The 20,432-nt window shown below is 39.0% G+C and overlaps 1 protein-coding gene across 7 annotated transcripts in view; it reads right to left on the bottom strand.

Annotated features, from left to right (window-relative positions):
* The window catches only part of ZMIZ1 (zinc finger MIZ-type containing 1), a 352,580-nt gene that overhangs the window by 97,259 nt on the left and 234,889 nt on the right, over positions 1–20,432 (bottom strand). The gene's annotated exons all lie outside the window — the stretch shown is intronic.

Genomic DNA, 20,432 nt, shown 5'->3' with positions numbered 1-20,432 from the left:
AAGTGTTCAAGGGGATAAGGAGGCAGCTCTGAAGACAGCAACCTAATCAGGTCTCACTGAAAGAAGGCAGAGAGATATCAGAACAGCATCGTGTGAAGCTGCGTACGACTAAAGGGATGTGAAGGAATAAATGAAACTGAAGCTTGGAAAGTAGAAGCCCTGCTAGGACTTTGGGACTTTTCTTGGCAGTGTAATCCAGGTTGTGCTGTTTTGACTGATAGCAATATTTTTCAGAAATATAAATTGTATGAATATTCCTCATTAAGGTATCAAAATAGTAAGCCCTCCATGAAAACACTCAATCTCAGTGACTACTTTTCTTTAATTTTTCCTTCTAGGCTATGCACGTGTTCACCTCCAGTTGATACTTCTCCTTACTCCAGCCCCCTCCAAGCGGTGCTGTGAGCGGGGCTGCTTGGGCTTTCTGCCCAGTGGCTCAGTCGGAGTCGTCCTTCCCTCCGCATAATCCTGTTGGCCTCATTTTACTGAGATACCCCTACTCCAAAAATTTGGTTTGAGAGGAAACCCAGGCTATTTGCTTAATTATTTAATTGTTACTTTTTTAATTATTACTTTTTAAAAACAATCCACTAAAATATGGAAGGTATCCGTAGTGAGGAGTATGTGATACAAACACTCCGAGTGGGACATAAACAGAGTAAGAAAAGATGTAAAGAAATGTCCTTCATTAGCCACAGTATTTACACTCTGCACATAGGAAAGTTAATGACCAATCCCTTTTTCTGACCAAGCGCTTTTTCTGTGCTATGAGTGAACTGTGAGAGCATTTGAATGAGAAAGCTGAGATGCAGTGTATTTTTTTAAATTAAAAAAGTATGAAAACAGCACTCAATGTCACTTTCTCCAAGACAACTGTAGTCTAGAAAACCATCAAAAGTCCATATATATGTTTAATGCCATATCTAACATATGAGAATTTCTATAACTAAACACATAGACAAAAGTCCAAAGTTACAAATTAAAAGAAAAGTTACAAATCGGTGGCTATGCATCACTGTCTTGGAAAGCTTCCATTCTGGAATACAAAGACATTCATCGTTTGGAGGCCAGCTCATGCTTTTAACTTTGTAGTTAAACAAATCCATGTACCATCATCATACACTTTTGATATCAATCTGCCAGAAAGCCACAGAGTTATTTTTAGCAGTCTGTGAGATAAAGTACAGTTTAGCTACAAAGTAGCCTAATAAGGCAAAATGTTCTTGGTGATGACCAAATGTAGTCACTGTCACTCTTCCCCCCATACACTAATCAATCTCTAGGAGCATCCTTTAATTTTTCCCACTTATTGTGGAGGATTACTGCATTAGCAACAACACGCTAGAACTAGGGGGGTCTTCATCATTTTGTCTGTTTTGATAATCAAATACACAGTGATTGCAGAAGAAAGAAAACGGTCTGAAAAGAAAGCGGTTTTTACTCAGATTCATCCAAGGAACATTTTGGTAGACAATCATTTTAAGAGAAACAACAGCTTAATATCCGTTTTTGCTTTCAGAAACTGGCAAACTCTGGTCTCAGTCAACTCCAAATACTTCAGGCCTCATGCTTTCTCAGTGCCATGTTTCCTTCCACCATGTTGGCAGTGGAACAAAGCTTTCAAGCGGATATATAAAGGACTCTCAGGGAGTATGTGTATGCTTAAATATGAACAAGGATCTTCTTAAAACTAAAAATGTTCCAAAATCCACTAGATTACTTAGAATCTGAGAAAAAAAATATTCATTTTGACATGTTGTTGCTGGGGGGAGAAAATAATTCTGTAACAATTTATGAGAACAAGATTAAAACTAGCAATTAACACAGGCTTCTATCTTTAGTAATTATTCATATACCTGTTTAGCTGATTATAAGTTGTAGCTCCAGGCTGTCTGCCTGCATTGCTAGGACACAGACAGCAACCTTTGCTAAATTGACTCTACTGGCTATGCTCATGCTGCAAGAGCTGTTTTCAAGGACAGATGTACAATGTTATATGGGTAAAGAGACAAACAAATTAAAGATGGGTGTTCTGTCAGGAAGAGGACTGAAGAACTTGTGTCAGCATTTCCCTACATTAATAGAACCTCAGATTTTTAACCCTTCACCATCTATTACTTAGATTTAAGAAGCACCTTCTTTAACACAGATAGCACAATTGTGCCTTCTCAAATAAAACCATGAAAATACAATAGCTCAAAATAAAATACAAGGGCATGCGCTATAGATAACCATATATCTATATATAGATATAGAGGGATTCATGAAGAGTTTTTAATACTTCTTAAACTCCAATTCATTTTAAAGCATCATACCTTCTGGGTTAAAGCAGCTGAGAACAGCAGAACATGAAATTACCAAGACACATTATTGCCACACAACACAAAAGTATCCCTCAATTTGAGATCAATAAACTTCCAGCATATTCCTACCAAAAAGCTACACTCACATTTTGGATTTTTCATTTTACCACCTGAATTCTGCATACTTCTGTTTAAAGCAGTATATGTATTTCTTTAAATAAGGCTGAAAGTCTTTTAGATCTACTCTGCCCTGAGAAATATTTAGCAGTACGACCACAGAAGAGAGTTATCTTGGCCGCTCCTCCCAAGAGCAGAGACAGTTCCTATTGGCAAGAGGCTGTATCTTATATTGCCTTTATTTGCTCCCCATTGAAATTAAGTTTAGTATCAAGGGATTATGTGATGTCACTAAAAGAGGGCTTGTATATAAAACCATCATATTTTACTACAGGATTTCTAGCACAGATCTAGTCTACTTTGAGACTAAGAGCAAGCCTACACCTTGCAATGATGCAAACTACAAAGAGCCAGAAGCCGCTGATACGTTCCCTTGCAGCAAGGCTGTCCTGTACTGTGACATTGACTTCAGTCCCAAAAGCCATACAGGACTATTATCATACTATTACACCAGGGACTGTAAACCCTTCTTCTTGGCAGGGATAATTAGTTTGGGCACCTCACTACCGACTATCCCATTTCTGAATCCAGAGCTGGGTTTCTTGCCGCAGTCTCAGGGTCTACTGCATTGTGCTGTATCTCTACTGAACTGCTTTCCTTCCCTTTGGGAACTCCTCTCAGTAGAAGTTTCTATTTGATTGAGAAGAATCACCAACTGTCACGTGGGACCTGCTCCTTTTCATATAAATGCAAAATTAAAGAGGCTTTTCAGAACTTCACTGAGGACAACGTCTTTCCAGGAAACTGACTATAATCTAAAATAGCCCTTAATTCTCAGTGCAGTGATCAAATAAAAGAACAATGTGTTTCCAACAACTGTAGCTATTGCAAAGTTTCCAATAACTAGACAATGCAGGAGACATAATTAGAAGGTAACGAATTATCAATGTTTTCTCTAGAATGAAATAATGTTTATTATGACTACTGAAAATTACCCCCACTCCTGATGTGATTAAAAATACACCATGGACAGCTATAGGAAATCTAACATAAGGAACAATCCTACACAGGGAATTTGACAAAAGACCTATTCTTTAATCATGAAACAACAGAGAAACTTATTAGGGGCTTTAGCCTTCACCCTCACCCCCCAAAACACACTTTTCCTATATTTGAATACAGAGAAATGCTGAAGTTCACACTTCAAGATTTTTTAATAACTTCATCCATCTGTTAAATAATTTACATTCTGTTAGAACATGCAGCAATCATATAGCTATGAAAATATATATTACTCCATAACCCGGAAACTATCCATCAGCATTTAACGCTATTTCTTACTTTTCTCCTGCAACACTGCATGGAGAGTTTCACAGAAGTAGTGTTTTAATGACGTACAGGCACCAGAAAAGAATCTTGTCCATAAGAGACGCTTATGAAATAGCTTGATCAACTCGAGAATCCTTCCACTTCCATTGGGAATGGCAGGAACTACCCTCTTTTTAATCAATATGCGTCAGATCAGTCTTGTCCACTACATACAACACATTACTTGGGGGGGCTGATTGTCCACGGCCAAAAGATTGAACATCGAGAACTGAACAGTTCAAAAGAAAAGCTTTAGGATGGGAGGTTTGATGGTGACCTATTTTTAATGAAGCCTTCAAAGTAAAAACAGAAGAATTTTGCATGCTTCCTTAAGCTGTAAATGTAGTTTTGCTTTTTGTTTCACATTTAAATCCACTGGCAAGGGAATATTAGAGCTGAACATATTCTTTGGAAGCTTAACCAGACAACTGCACTTTTAAACACTTAAATTTCTTTTAATTTCTTAAAGTACTTAGAGAATACACACTAAAGCATCTCCCCTTTAACTACAAGAACCGAAGTGAAAGTTCAGGCGTAGTGAGAGTGACTTAAATGAGAAAGTACAATCTGGAGAAGACACTCAAAAGAAATTAAAATTTTGGATACTTTGACTTGAGAAAGCATAATTGGGTCTGATTTTCTAAAAGTGCTAAATCTCCTGCAGCTAAAAGTTCAGCATCTTTAACATATTTCCACAGTTGAGCATCCAAGAACTGAGGAACCAGAGGTCATTAGTCTGCTTTGGGAATTGTGGCCTGTATCACCACAGCTCTTAACTTCTGACCAAACAGCCCCTGTCAGCTCTCCAGACTATTTACTGACAATTGCACCTTTTTCATCAACATTTTAAATTAAAAAGTGCTGGCAGGTTATTTAAATGAGGCTTAATACAAGTTAGTGTTACTCTGCAGGCCTCTTATCTTGGCCCGGAGGACTGCCTGGAAAACGCCGTTCAGTCTTTAAAATAAGTCGCATCAAAATCTTTCTTAAAAACATGTAATATACTTTCATACCTGCAAAGAAAAATTATTAGATTCAAAGGAAATTGCTTTTACCAAAGGTAGAAGAAATAAAGTTACAAAAGTTACATTTCTTTTTACTTTGGGAAAGGGAATAGTAAACATATTTACAGAAATATGTGTCAATGAAAAAAGAATCTGCCTTATGCTTAAAGATAGTTTCTGTGATGAGGGATTAGAGATACTAAACCTTCAGGAGAGCGCTACTTCCAAAGAAGGAAAGACAAAGACCTACAGTGCCACAGATCTCATCAAAACCATTTCTGCTTTCTCATGCATAGGATGTCCTCTCCAAATTGCCTCTCTCTCGCTTTGAATCACCACTACCTTCTTTGAAGGTATTCTTTTGGGCGAAGGCCTATAATTTTAATACTTATAGCCCTGACAAAATTAGGGTTTATATTCTAGTACTATCACCACTCTAATCTGCCGTCTCTTTCTGGGATTTAATGGTAGCTCTTATCTCTGCTGAAGGAGCGAAGTTCAGTGAACTAAGTCTCCTCACTTCGATCAGATCAGCATCAGAGGGGTCTGTCATAAACTCCCACGCCAAAATCAGAGAGGGGGTAACGGAAACCAGCTTTACAAAACCGGAGCAGAAAAGTTAATGAGTATCCTTCAATACCACTCCTCAACACTTCATCATTTAGAAGAGAGAAATGACTGCTTCAGCAAACTGAGCAGACTTATATGTCTTTTAATGCTCTTGGAAATCTTCTCACACTCCTCAGAGTAAGGGGGAGAAAGATGAAGGGAAATACAAAGTTGGTTCCTGACTTATTTTTCACATCAGTAGAAATGGAAGGATGGGAGGGAGAATATTAGTTTCTCAATAACCCTCAATATATCACTTCTGTGTTCCTAGTCCCATGCCAGACACATGCCACTGACTATAAACCATCTCCTGGTAGACTATAAACAAACTATTTCAAGTCCACAGCACAATTTTCTTTTTCCACATGAGGAAAACAGATTTTTTTGCTTGGGTTCTCCATGAAGGCAACCAGCATTTACTTTAGTTTTTCCTTGTTTTTGGTAGCAATTCCTCTACAGAAAAGGTTTTAGGAAGGATGGCAGTAGGTAATGACTCTTGCTTCAATTTTTTTATTGGCTTCCAGGGAAAACCATATATAACATATGTAACCCAGTTCACCTCTATTGACCTGTGCGCTCTCCACTGGCCTCAGTATGAAAAGACCCCGACACACACACTCTTGTTTTTTCTGTTGGAACTTAATTTACATTACTGAATATGGTTTCCAAAATAAAGTAACAGATCAATCAGGAAAAAAGTTAAATGCCTTTAAATTTGGAGTTACTTAAAAACAAAAGAAGAAAGCCCATACAAGTAGCTTCTATACTCTGGGACTGAGCATACAAATGCCATCAGCTTATAATAAGCACCCACAAAAAAACGCCAAAACCAGCCAAATCAACATTTTGTTTTGTCTTAAGTATCACCACTGGCACAGGGAGACATTAGGTAGGCTAAAGAAGTATGGGTCCAATGTAATTAATATTCCTATGACTAATCATTGGAGCTCCTCTATTGCCCAGAGACCCAAGAAGGATTAGAATATCATCATTACTGAAATGATCAGTACTATTTGTTAACTTTTAGCTTTAAAAATATAACTAAATTCTTAAGACTTTGACATTGCCTCATAAAACAGCAAAAATGATTTACGGGCATTCATCAAGGAAAAAAAAACCACGACAAAAGGCATGAATCCCTCCAGAACACCACAGGAAGGCAAGTAATAACCCTAAATCTACTAAAATGTGGAACATAATTTACATGATTCTTATAAAATATTTATGTTACTGAGATACCTGATACATGAGATTTATGCTACTGAGATACCTGATTTTGTCAAAAACATGAAAACATTCTCTAAATAATTACATCAGATTAAAGAGCTGAGATTTAAGTAACAATGCTCTTTGAGGGTAGTCATCCTGCAGGCAAAAGGAACGCAAAGGTAAGAAAAAAAAGTGTGGGAAAACACTTCTGTACTGTAGTTAACATTACCGAGGATGACTGTGTCAATCAACTGTAATGCAAGATAGCAAGTAAGCTCAAACATGGACTGCAAAACTGAAGGAAAATCCATACTTTCTTTTAACTCTTGCATTTAGCTGCCAAAGCAGCAAGTGGTGCCCTTGGGAAGAGCAACCAAGACAGGGGGAGCAGCCACCACTGCTGCTGCCTTCCAGGTGGGCAGAGCCAAGAGGCTCAGCATGGGGAAGGAAAAGCTTTCAAGATTGAAGTGTGCTTTGGGGAGGCAGCCACACTGGGAATTCCTGCAAATTAGACCAAATTCTCTCAAGTAACCTGGCATGCTTTCCGTTCTGGGTTTGTAAATGAAAAAAAACCAGAGACGTAGAAAAGAAGGCACTTTTGCCCAGAAACTTACGAAATAAAAGCAATACCCAAACCCCAATAAAATTGGTTGTATTTACAAAGACAGTAAACAGAGAAGAGAAAAAGGAAAGAAGTCACTGTGTCACCATTTGAGCCCTGTTTGGGAGGAATTCAACACATTAACGTAATCGATTATACTAGTATGCGTAACAGCAAATCCACCGCTTGTCTGCTATCCTCACTTCAGGGAATAAAGGAGAGAGGAGGGCTATGGGTATATCCCCGAGGCAGGAGGTGAGGGGGTCACCTTGCTCTGAGGCGCGCAGCGTTGGGGACTGATACACAGCCCTCGGGTCTCTGTGGCAAGACTGGCTCCCTTCTGTCACTGACTGCATTGCCCCGAACCAGGTCTCATAAAAACACAATCCTTAAACTGAGATGTTTGGTTAAATCGTGTTTCTGACTGCATTCAGACAAGAACTCACAGTGGTAAACTGCAATTAGCCCAAAAGCTCTTGGAATTGAGTTAACGCTGTTCATTTCCACAGGAGGTTCATCACTTTTAAGATGATGTCAAATCAGGAGGAATCCTCACAACTACTGTAAATTCTCTATTCTCTCTCTCCAAAATGGCAGTAGCAGAGAAACAACAGTGTGATCGAGGCAGCTGTGAGACTCAAGACAGCAGTTCCCAGTTCTCTGACAGGGTTAACTCCCCCCTCAGAAGCCTGTGCCTTCATTTACCTTCCATTCTTCCTGTCTACTTCAGTTACAAGTTCTCTTCTTGTACAGAGTTTCTTAGCACAACTGGCCTTGATCTCACACGGGATCTTTGAAAGCACCAGTAACATCAACAGCACAACCAAGCAACATTGCACCAGGGCAGCAGAAAAACCATACCTTAGATCCTTTGGAAAGTTCTGCACTTTCTTCCTTTGGTGGCCAAGGCAGATGAGGTTACCCTATTAGGACAGCGACCACTTTGACTACAGCCAGGAACTGGTATAACAAATACTTATCTATCTCACCAACAGATTAAGGCAAAAAAATAAGGTTTCCAATAACTTGTTTAAAAAGTGAACATTATACATTTAAGAAGGCCGGCAGTGACATATTTTTTCCTTTTAAAAAACCATATCATTATAATCAAGGATGTGACTATAACGAGTGAGTTCCAGATTTCGTTAACTTGGTTGACTGGCCTTTTGCTGTGGCGTGGGTTGCGATGCGGCCCGGGTTATCTTGTTACCATCAGTAGCTGTTCAGCAGCATATACAAAAGGAGCGCACTGGTTACAGTTCAGCTCACATGCCTACAGTGCCAAATTTGTTATCTTGAATTCAGCCCCTCTGAAATCCATTTTGATCAAGAAGTAAAAGACTTAAAACAGATATTGCCTGGTTAATTTGTTCAGATCTAAATTACTTTTGAAAGTTTGCTAATCTTTCGTTCATGTTGCAACTGTGCACAGTTCAAGAGAATTTCATACTTAGGAATTCTACTTTGAGAAACATTATATGTTCTGAAAACATTTCACTTTACATCTGTCATGCCTAATAAGCTCTTAATCAGTAGACTGCATACCTGAAACATTATCACTTACCTGTAATTTGGAATGTTTCTCGTTTAGTGGGTTTTTTCCCCACTAAAAATCCTTACAATAGTTTACTTAGCAGGATTGACACAGCAAAGCACATCACAATTTTACAACCCATTTGCACTTCTGCAGACTAAGATGTAACAAAAGAAATAACACACTATAGAATGTTATTATCTAACACCACAGCGTGGCAACAACATACACACACAAACAAACTCTCCCCATACATGTTTTAATTCAAGTTAATTTGCCATATATGTTTTAATTCGAACTTAAATTGCTGAATTTCCACCAGCAAGGGTTTTTCTTTGCCACTTCTTTCCTTTTTGTTGGTTTCTCCCTTATGGAATAAAACCAAGATTTTTCTCTGACATCTTCAAAAATTTATTTCTTTTAATCCTTTGTTACCTCTACCTAACATCATCAATATTCTACCTCTGTCAACCAAAAAAATGAATAATTTCTAACATTTTCTCCACTCTTCTCCCAGTTGTACTACTGTTATTACCATTTGGTCATAATCAGTTTTCCTCTTGTATACATCTACCCTGCTGTCATTCCAGGCAAAGACCACTAGGCATTGAGTGATCAAAGGATGAGACTGCCTATGTGAATCCTCATTTGGTATGACAGCCATACTGCGCCAATTTTAAAAAAAATTAATTTTTTTCATATTTTCCCCCAACTAAATAGTAAAGTCACCAGATTGACTCATATCACTACTTTTGGTCTAAAAAGATCTCCAGTGGGATAGCAAATAACCCTTAGACAGTAGAGCAAGTGACATCCTTGAATAAGCAACATCCAAAAGACTTACAGAGAAAATCAAGAAGCAGCAGCGCATTTTTAAACTTGTACTTACAACCGGAACTCAGTTTCCCCCATGGAGTTCAATAGGAGCAACTGAATAGGAGCAATTTCTTACGTGTCTGTGCATTAAAAGCCCAGGCAAGGGAAAAAGTTTCCGTTATATCTACTAACAAAAACTGTTTGTGCATGCATTGGCCTTTCAGACATATGTGGTCTTACACTTTGTCACTTCAGAGCAGATGTTTAATTGGGAGGAAGCGATTTTAAACATCTGTAGCCAACATCTGAGAAGCTGGATGAAGACCACACAGAGCTTTGAGGAAATTAAAAGTGTATGCAATTATGTCACTTCCTAGACTGCGTATTTAGGAGAATTAAAAAAATAAACAAAACCAGAAGTTTCAATAGAGAACCTTCAAAATCCTTCCTCTGCCCTCATTTACCTTCCTCTGCCTTAGAAAAAAATTGGTACTTTAGGAGATACAAAGTCCATTAACTGAGTAACCAAGGTTTGACCAAGAGACACAGCATTCCCCAAAGAAAAAAAAAGGGAATAAAAACCAATTTAGTACCAAGCCTTCAATCCCTCAGGGAAACAAAGCAAAACAGAGTAAATATTTAGAAGATGAAACACTACTCAGTCCTAGTGGGTCTCAGGTGTATTGCAATAACTCAGGTTTAGCAAATACACCTGCAGCATATACAACAGCAAAAGCCTTCCACCGAGAAGAGCCAAAGGACGGTCTCTCCAGCATCCAAGACTCTAACTTGCAACAGCATTGCTGGTGGTACCCTCCAGACTTCAGCAACTGGGCTGCCTCCTTATTTCTAGTTACGTCTCTCAGAAGCCTGGTTCTTTACTTCACAGAAGAGCCTAGATAACAAAGAGTATTCAGCTATGCTTTTTGTACTTGGGTAGCTGCTACAGTGGGAGAGAAAAGCAGAAAATGAGGTGGCCAAACAGAGCAGTTTCCATGAATGCAAGGGGAGATGGCCACGAGATTCAATTCCAACAATCATTCGGTGAGACTTGCATTTTTCAAAACTGCTTTGCTTAAACAGCATCATCTACAGAAATCAGAGAGTCACTAAATTTCTAAAATTCTAATTTTAAACTGTAAACCTTAACAAAATTAAGAGCGTCTTTAAATAAAAACACAAATGCAGCTTGGTTTTGCTACCCTCCTATCTAGAAGTCATTTATTAGTGCGCTATACGCAGGTAGCATTCTATTTCCCAACTTGAATGTGAATGTCAGAACTTTTTGCATTATCAAATAACATTACTTTGCTAGGAGGATTACTGCTTGAAAACTTTAAATTTAATTAGGATCGAGACAACAAAATGGTAATGGCTCAGCTCATGCAAGGTTTGTACAAGAGGAAAATCACAAGGTTTCACAAAAACTATAAGTGACCAATAAATATTTTTCTAAGTCCACAAAATTGATCTCTAAAAATGTTCCCCAAGGGGATGCCAAACCTTTTGGTCTACTCTCTGAGAGCAGAAAACCTCTATGTAAAATACACTGTAAGTAGCACTAGTAAACTATGGGTACTTAGGAATATCCAAAGAACTTGTCAGAATCTGCAACGTACAAAACCGCCAGAGTGGCTCCATGGCAGAAGTGAAAGACTAGAGGCCAGTATGGTGCATTCTGCCGCCATACATTCACTTAACATAGCTGACACGCTTTGGCTCGATAGTAAAATACTTCCTTTGATCTAAACTACAGACTACGGCTTTAAAAAAAAAAAGTAGCTCCAGAGAGAAAGATGCTGTTTCACAACACACACTGGGAAGGACAAGACTCCATACTGTTTGTTTGCAAGTCCCCCGGTCTTCAGCATTCTATGGAGGGCATCTGTTCCTCTGCAACAGCAGGGAGAGCACACGTGATGCCGACAGCTTTATGAGAGGTCTCTGGACCACGAGATCGTCTAGAAACTTCTCTGTACAAATCAATGTGTATAGATTGCTAAACTTGCACGTCCTGAGCAACAAAAACACGTACCACTTAAGAGTACTGCGGTATCTTTATTCTTTAAATACTATAACTGGAACATGGTCTTCCCCTCCTGGGAACCAACCCAAACACAAGTAGTAAAATTTCCAAGAAAAAAATATTGTTAAAAGCTCTGTGGAAAACTTCCATTTTTGTCCTGTATGAAAATGATGCATTACCTCAATTTGTAGTACATACAGATCTTTTAAAAAACTAAAAAAAAAATAAAAATCTTAAATTAATTAATTGCTATTAATAAGCAGCCAAAGACACAGAAACAAGTATGCTCTCTTGTCTCTGATGAGTTATGATGGCCCACTCAAAGCTGACTCAGGAACGAATGTAGTTGTTTCAAGAAACAAAATAGCAAAAGATTCAATCTTTGGCAGCTTTTAAACCATCTGTTCCACACTATTTTAATCACTTCTGCTCAGTACAGAGATTATGGGTTTCAGTTCATTTGTAGTAGAAAAACAAAGAATGCTGCATTTTTGGAGCGCGTGGGGGGAAATCCAGAATCCTCCCAACTACTCTGAAACTGGTGTATTTGAAGAAAGCAAAAGGCTTACTGCTTGCGCGCTTGAGCGTGCTAAAACAACCCTCCCCCTCCATGAGGGATTCCTCCGGTGCCTTGAAGCAAACACAAATTGGAATGTGCCACACTGACCTGAAAAAAGGGGGATGTGGGGAAGGAGCTCCTATTAGCCGCTTTATTATGGCAAAACAATTAGTATCATTCTTTCCAATGGAAGAACCCTAAAGCTCCCGTTGCTATTTGTTGTGGGAAATTGCTTATTAATGTGAAGAATGTGTTTCCTCAGCTCAAAAGTTACAGGCTTCCCATGACTTTCTTGTAGTACTAAAAGATCAGCAGGGTAGAAGCAGTAGGTGGGTTTGAAGCGATGAGCATATCTTCTCTGTAACACAGTGATTTCTCCTCCTTTCTCTCCATTCCCAAAAGAACCAGCAGTTCTCCAATATGACAAGCAAACAAGAAAAGGTTAGTCCCACAGCTAATTCCAACAGATCTTCAACTAAGAATGCCCTCTGTGCAGGTGACTCAACACAAGTGTTTGTGTTTACCTTCTTGAGCTGTATGAATGCCTGTTCCCCTATACCATTTCCATCTTCCCTGAGGAACTGCACTGTTATGGTTTCCGCTTCCCACTGTGTCTTCTTAGCACTTCTAAGGGGATCTGACACAGCTCTTTGTGCTGCTCTAAGCTGAAATGGCATGCCAGTTCTTTCCCAGGGCACTGAAGGGAAATATGTCTTCCCCAAGATCAAAAGCCAAGTGAAAACACTGAAAGACTGATCAGGACCTCAAATGATTTAGCCTGTGATCTGACTAAGATGTATGCAGGCAAACAGATTTAGTGAGAGAGGAACTTGATCTCTATTCTAACCATGTCAGCTTGCCCAAGCTGAATGTCCCACTGAAAAAGAAGGGGTTTTTTTCTACTGTAAAGATTAATTCTTGGTATTCCCATGATAATAACTACCATATGTTACCATTTAATACCGATATCAAAGAAGCAACTCAACTACATGAAGGTCAGCATGCATATGGCTAACTAAAGAGAATCAGTACATTTGTTTGCATGGCCTTGGATGACTAACAGCATTGGTTGAAAAATAAATAAAACGCATTATGGAATTTTTCATTTTTGTTAACATTTTTCAACCAGTCCAGCGTAAATTCACGTTTAGTGCCTTTTACAGTCATCGAAACCAGCAGGAAATAGAATGTATTCATAAAAATACTTTATTTTTGCATATAGACAAAGCATGCGCAAAAATAAAGATCTAAATACAATCGACAGTTCATCTAGATTATAAAAGTCACATAGGATGAGTATATATCTATTTTATATGATTAAAATACTGTTACTAAGTGCTATTAAGCTACAACATTTGTTACGGTGCAGAATAAACTCACATGCCTGTAGCTAAGAACCTAACAACTCTTAACTATGTAAATCGAGGAGATAGAAAAGATCCCCTGGTTTACATAGATTTGTGCAGCCACTTTCCATTGCTGAAGGATCCACTAAGTGGATTAATCATCTCTGATTTCAGCACACTCAGATTAAGCTAAAGATTCCCACAGGAAACATTTTCTGTACTACAGCAAATGACAACACAGCAAGGTAACTTTCCTTCCTCTTTTTTCACCTTATTGGCCCAAACTGGGGGCTTTAGCATTCCATCTGACATATCCAGCTACTCCAGGTCTCTGAAAATCAGGACCTGAGTGAATATTACATACTCGTAGAGGGTGGCAGTCTCAACCAGAAAGGGATTGTAGTGGTCTATTTTTAGGACAGAAATGTCACAGTCAATAGTAAGGCAAATATCCTGCTTCACTCTGCCCCGGAGGTAACAGCTGTAAAGGTCAGAAAGCAAAGCTTTCTGGAGATACTCCACTTTAGCTTCTCTAATAAGAATGTGCGATTAGCCTTTTGAATGAGGAAGTTATTTACCGATAGCGGGAGTACTTCAAACTGCACAGACCCTGCATATATGTACACTTCAGATGGTTGTTTGCCACAAGCACTTAAGACAAGAGATTTGCATTGCATCTTAGAGTCCACGGGATGCCTCATGCTCTTGTTGCTCTCTGCAACATGGGTATGAAAGACAGATCCTACCACTTGTTCTTAACTGTCCCTTAACAGCAACCCCAGAAAAAGGAAGATGATAAAAGGAAAAGAATGAATAGTGGGGAATTGATTTGGTCCTCAAATGGTCAGCAAATGACTGTTTTCTCTCTTCAATTAATTGTTTTTATACAGTCTCAAATACTTATATAAGACATGCTTCCAAACAAAGATTTCAAAGTCCTCACGCAAACAAGAGAGCGTGATGGTTCTAAGCCACTCGCTATCCCTCTGAAGCATCCAGGGTAACTGCGAACGGAAATCCAGATAGCTGGCTGTGAAGAAGAGAGACACAACTTTTTAGGGAAGCCCCAATTGTAACTCAACACCTCTGGTAGCATGCTCTAATCATAACTAAATCTGCCCACTTTGGTGATTTTATTACAGGTCCTCCTATAACCTCTTATCCATTTAGACAACTTCTATGTATAAAATGACTGTGCCCCCACTTTGATCCTTCTCTTATGATGAGTGTTTCGGATACAGTTTGACACTTTAATCCTGTTTAGTATGAAAAATATGGAAATATGACTGGAAAAAAAAATCTAAGAAAATTGGTAAAGGAATATCCTGGTTTAAATTAATTAAATCATCATTTTAGGGAGACACATGGCATGCGGTCAAGGAATACTCTACAAAAAAGATGGCGAAAAAATCCACCATTCAGGCCTGAGTTTTTCTTCTACTTTGCTGGCTGAGATGACATCCAGCAAAAAAGACACATTATGGTATATTCACAAGAAAGCTGCTCGCAGGATGGGCTACTTCCTTCCTCTAACTCCATGCACACAATCTCAGCAGTTGCAGTAGCTGCTCTGACTCTCTCCAGGTTATACTCTTGACCTGTGGCAGGATGATGAGCTGCTACAGAAGAGAGGAGGATAATGTGGGAGATACCCAACAGAGGAACACTGATGCTCTGTCACTGACTGTAGCCCAGCTCTCTCATTAGAGAACAGTCTCTCATTCACTGTTCCTGCTCCCTCTTTCCTTACTTTATCTTAGCTAGCAAAGGGAAACAAGTTACACTGAAGCTGTTACTTACAAGCCACCTGTTAAACCATGCGACTCCAGACTGTGAATATAGCTGCTAACTGGCTTGAAATAAATTACATGATACAGACAAATACTGACTACAAGGTTACCTGTTCTCCGTCAAGGCAGCCTGCACACGTAGCAGAGCACTTTTCCAAAAGCAACAGCTTTCAGTCACTATTGGTGAAACTGATGCAGAAGTCATCAGGAGGGAAGGCAATTATTTATTTATTTTTAAAAAAACAAAGATACAAATACATAAATGAATACACGTCATTTTCTGGTCATCTAAATCATCTTTAATCATCTAAAGATGATTAAATTTAAGCTTTAGACTCAGGCAATTACGAGGAATTTGTAGATAACATACACGTAAACAAAATGTTGAGTACCTTTTAAAACACAAGCCTAGATTTATTTAGCTCTCTTACCTGCTTTTCTTTTTTGAACTTATTGCTGTTGATAACTTTATTAACTTCCTTTGCAGCCCCTAAGTCCCCATGGCGTGAGTTTTACCAAGTGGAAGAAATCTGATCTTTTGCAGTGCACCTCCCTGATTAATCCCTTGCTAGTACATCAGGGTAACTTTACTGTGTTATTTAGGCAGGGAGCATAGTTAAAAGCTCACAACGAGCCCTAGCTCATTTACAAAATGTGGCTGAAATTCCCATATGTATGTTTCTGTGTAAGTAGGATCATGTTGTCCTTTGTATTCCTACAGGGGAAATTCTTATCAGGCACTTAATGATTCAAAGCCAACAACTAATGGTTATTTACTTATGACATCATGAATTAAAATAACACATCAAACAAAAAGAATCAAAGCTGCTTCTGTATAACAGGCATTCTTCATTTAACACTTCTGTCTAGATGCTTTCTTCATTTCTGGTTTTGTTATGAAAATAAGTTAGTAATTCGACTTTCAGAGACTGGACAAAGGAATTCATTTCCAAAGAGTGGCATCAGGAAAAGTAAAGCTGGAAAGATTACTGCGTTGGGCACAGTCCTGCCATACTGCACAGTGTACTGCATGGAGGAAAGGTGCCTTAAAAATACTAGAGATCCAACTGTCACGTCTGAGGTATTGCTAGCAAACACTCTAAGAAACTTTAACATATTGACACATGCCTTCACCATTGCAAGTCAAATAAAACACCGGCAGGCAGACCTCAGAAGAACTGATAGAGGAAAGAGGGAGTTTAAACTCCTTCCCAGCCTGCTTTGGACCAGCAGTGATGTCCTATTATTCGTTGGCTCAAAAATACTGATTCAGCAAAGAATTTAAGCATGTGCCTAAATTTAAGCAGTTTAATTAACTTTGACGTCAGTGAGACTACTTGTGTGCTTATAATTAGATGTGTGCTTGCTGAAGCAGAGCCCATCTGAATAGAATCTCGTTGATTTTAATTTGGCCCTTTGTCTTTGCCCCTCATTTATTCTTTGCAGTGACTGAAGGATTAGTGCTAAGGTTCTGATTCAGGAATGCACTTAAACAACTCATCTTCACTCACAACATGCAAAAAGAGGCTAAGCATGTCTCAAAAAATAAGCACCGACCCAAGTCCTTTCCTGAGTAATGACAATTTCATGATTGAAGAACGATGAGAGTGGAGAGTTATTTCACTTACACTGTAAAATGGGGGGTCCAGTCTTTCTTTTTGTAAGTCAGATTTTTTTTTTTAAAATGGTAGAAAATCCTTTCCATTTATGTAAATAAAGAGCAAAAAGTTGTGCTCCACATACTATAAATGAAAATTTACAAGTAAGCAGCTACTTCATAGAGAAATTAATTTTATATAGGAATCCTTTTTCACTGTTGTTAATTCTTGCAGTGTGGAGGAGCCTGCTGTAAATGTCTTATTTGCTCATTTGAATGATGGCTTTTAGGTCTCAATATTTGGGATATTTTAAAGTCATGTAAAACCAAACACAAAATAATAAAGCATTAAATAAAGAAAAAAAACAAACCTGCATGAAGAATGCCAAGAACATGAACACCACTCACCGAGACAACAGAAATCAGTTCAAGTCCCAGAGGTCAAAAGACAGCTAGGTGCTTGGTAGCACACACCCAGAGCAAAGCAGCAAGATCAAAGCCCCAACTCCTGCCAGGCTGCTCTGCTAAACACCTCTAGAGGAAAATCTGATGCCTTTTAACATGCCCATGCAATTGTATTCAGCACACAGATAGCATCTTGAACAAGTCTTTTAACTCAGATACTTCAGCCCATTCTTCTGTGTTTATGGCCTTTTAAAACCCGGAATACAGGACAGTCATTATTAACTGCAGGCATGCTACAATTAAAGGTGGATTTGTAAAGACACAGCAGTGGAGGGGGAAGAGGAAAATAGAAGGAAAACCAAGAAGCGAGTTTACTGTGGAAAACACTACAGAAAGAGTTACTCAAAATACACGAGGAACCCTGAAGACTACTTCTTCTAAAGACTCTCTGCCGTCCATCACAGTTCTCATCTATAGAGCTCACTGCAGGGTTCCCTGATCCTCTGTACCAAGATGTTGCAACCCATAGTGGGACGACTGTGCTGCACCAGGCTGCACTGCTACTGGAATGACTACCAGGTGCCTGAGCTGGGCCGAGCAACTGCAACAGCAAAGGATTTGTTATGCAGTTTGCATTAATTGTACTGTCAAATACATAGCTAAAATACCAACAGGTCTTTGAAAAATATCCACCAGAAATCCCACTGATTTTCGTGATTTTTCAGAATCCCCACTTACAACTGTGCGCATGTAGTGAGATGGCTAGTCCTTCATTTACTCAAGAACTGTTGCCACATACGTAATGTTCTGCTTTCAAAAGAACACTGGGAAAAAAGTTTAAAAAGGTCCAGCCTCAAATTACACTAAGAGAAAGCTGATGATATAAAGAAGTCAACTACCCATCTACTTCATGAGTGCATTTGGAGACACAAGAACAAAGTAAGAACATACCAGTTGGGTTATTAAAGCAATATGCTTTAAGTGACAGAACTAACACAATTCTTTTAAAGCCGTTTAGTTTGTTAAAATAGGTTGACATACTGGCATTGAAGAAGGTGTAGAAAAAAAATTAATTTAGCTAGTAATTTTAGTTATGGGGATATTATTTGCTTATTAACTTGCGCAGGCCATAATGAGAACCATGTTATTACCTGCAGATCTCATAAAACTTCATTATCCCATTCCCATTACTTTGGATTTTGTGTTACCATATGATTGGGTTTCCCTGGACACGTTTAGATTTTTCATCCTAAAATTTCTACTTTTATCCTAAGATCCAGGCTTTCCCACACTAACTCATTTGTCTAGAATGCGCCAGCTTTGTAGGCAGAGCAGGCAGACGCTGCCCTTTTCCTCTGCTCCCACACTGGGACCTCTCCCTCTTTGCTCCGTATCTTTCTGCTGCATCAGTAAAAGGAACGGACCTATTTCAACTCTGTCATCTCCACTCTCCTACTGCTTTAAAAACTTACAAACAGCTGCCAAAAGAATGAGCACTGTTTAATGTGCAGGACAGATGATGTTTGGTCTGGGGATGCTGAAAACACCGAATCTACAATTTCTCACCATCCCGAGCAGCCAGCAATCAAAGCTTTCTCTCCAGAGAAGAGGAGACAAGAGTTCAGAAAAGGCATCACTAATAACGCTTCTAGACATGGAACCTTAAAGAATAATTCCAACATTGCTACAGAAAACAGCTATTTATGCATATGTGAGCTTTCTCAAGCATAGTTTTGTATTTTCAATCTCTCTGTGACCTTTATAGCTTTATTGACCTCATGATAAGTAAAGAGTTTTGGACAGAGAGATGAAAGGCAGATAAAAACATCACCTATGCAAATAAATACAACAATAGAACAATGATCCTTTACAGACTTTTTTTTCACCTTTGTAGACTAAATGGCACCTGCAGAATAAATGGTTTTCTTTCATGGGGCAACGTATATAATTAATATCTGACTATTCCAAGTTTCCAGTATGTTTTCAAACCACAGTCCAAATACACTTACTTCACAACAGATGCACATGTATGTTCACAATTCCTTCCAGATCCTCACTTTAGGTTTTATTTTCTTCTCTACAAAATTCCCTTCCAGAATGATTTTTATCATGCAGAGACTGTCAGCCATGTATCAGTGTTAGCTTTTTGAGGACTATCCTTAGAGGTCATCATCATCCTTATATGGAGTTTAGGACTATCTGATTGACCAGTTTAAGATTTAATTAAATGTGGGGTCAATATTATTTCCCATCCTCCCCTGATTTGAAAACATAACCCTCCCCAGAGTTGGAAGCTGGCTCTTCTGCTCTCTCCGAGCGAAAGCACACATTTGTCACTGATGCATGAAGATGTGAATTCTAACAGATCAAGAAAATTCGAGGGACACAAAACATACTCTCAACTGCAGAAGTCTGGCAGTCTGCAGTGCTGACTGAACCAAAGGGGACTGTGCCAAGTCAGACATGGCAGTTAGGATTTCCCCTCTGTTTTTCTACCATAACCTTCAACTTTTGCTATGCTACGCATTACAATCAAAGAAAAAAAGGCTGAAATGTCTCTGCATACATAGTTGTTCTAAAGGGATGCTGAAAACCGCTCCACTGTCCTTCACAAGGACTGAAAGTCTGTTTGAAGCCTAGATCCTAGCAAGGACTCTACAAGGAAGACTGGCTGCTGAACTCTGCTCAGCTGACTTCTTTGTCCTGACACATGGTTTGGGTTCTTATATTCGCAATTATACTCACTCAGTTTGAACTGCTTGAATTTTAGTGTGTGTCAGAGATATCTTATAATCAATAATCAAAGGACCCCATTGAGCCTCCAATAGTGGTTTGATGATCCACCAGCTTTATGGCACAGGCTTGAGGACTCTGTTCTCGGATATTATTCTTGTTTCTCATCACAGCTTTTTGTCCCTTTAGAGGCACTGAATTATTCTGCATAGGGTCTGATCCTGCTTACACAAAACAGGCAACACAACACTTCATTCCACCCCTCTATCAAGATTCTCTAAAAGGCGGATCAGTCCCCAGATCTCACGCCAAGCACGCAGCTTCACACAATTGTTTTGGTGTAACTGAGAGTGGTGCAGAGGCAGGAACTCCTTGAGCAGCAGCTATCATACTGTAATGCTACTGCCTTGGCCGA

Source organism: Chroicocephalus ridibundus, chromosome 6, assembly GCF_963924245.1.
Source record: "Chroicocephalus ridibundus chromosome 6, bChrRid1.1, whole genome shotgun sequence".
Taxonomy (NCBI): domain Eukaryota; kingdom Metazoa; phylum Chordata; class Aves; order Charadriiformes; family Laridae; genus Chroicocephalus; species Chroicocephalus ridibundus.
Note: the sequence above shows the minus strand (reverse complement) of the source record. Positions and strands in the feature narration are given on the sequence as shown.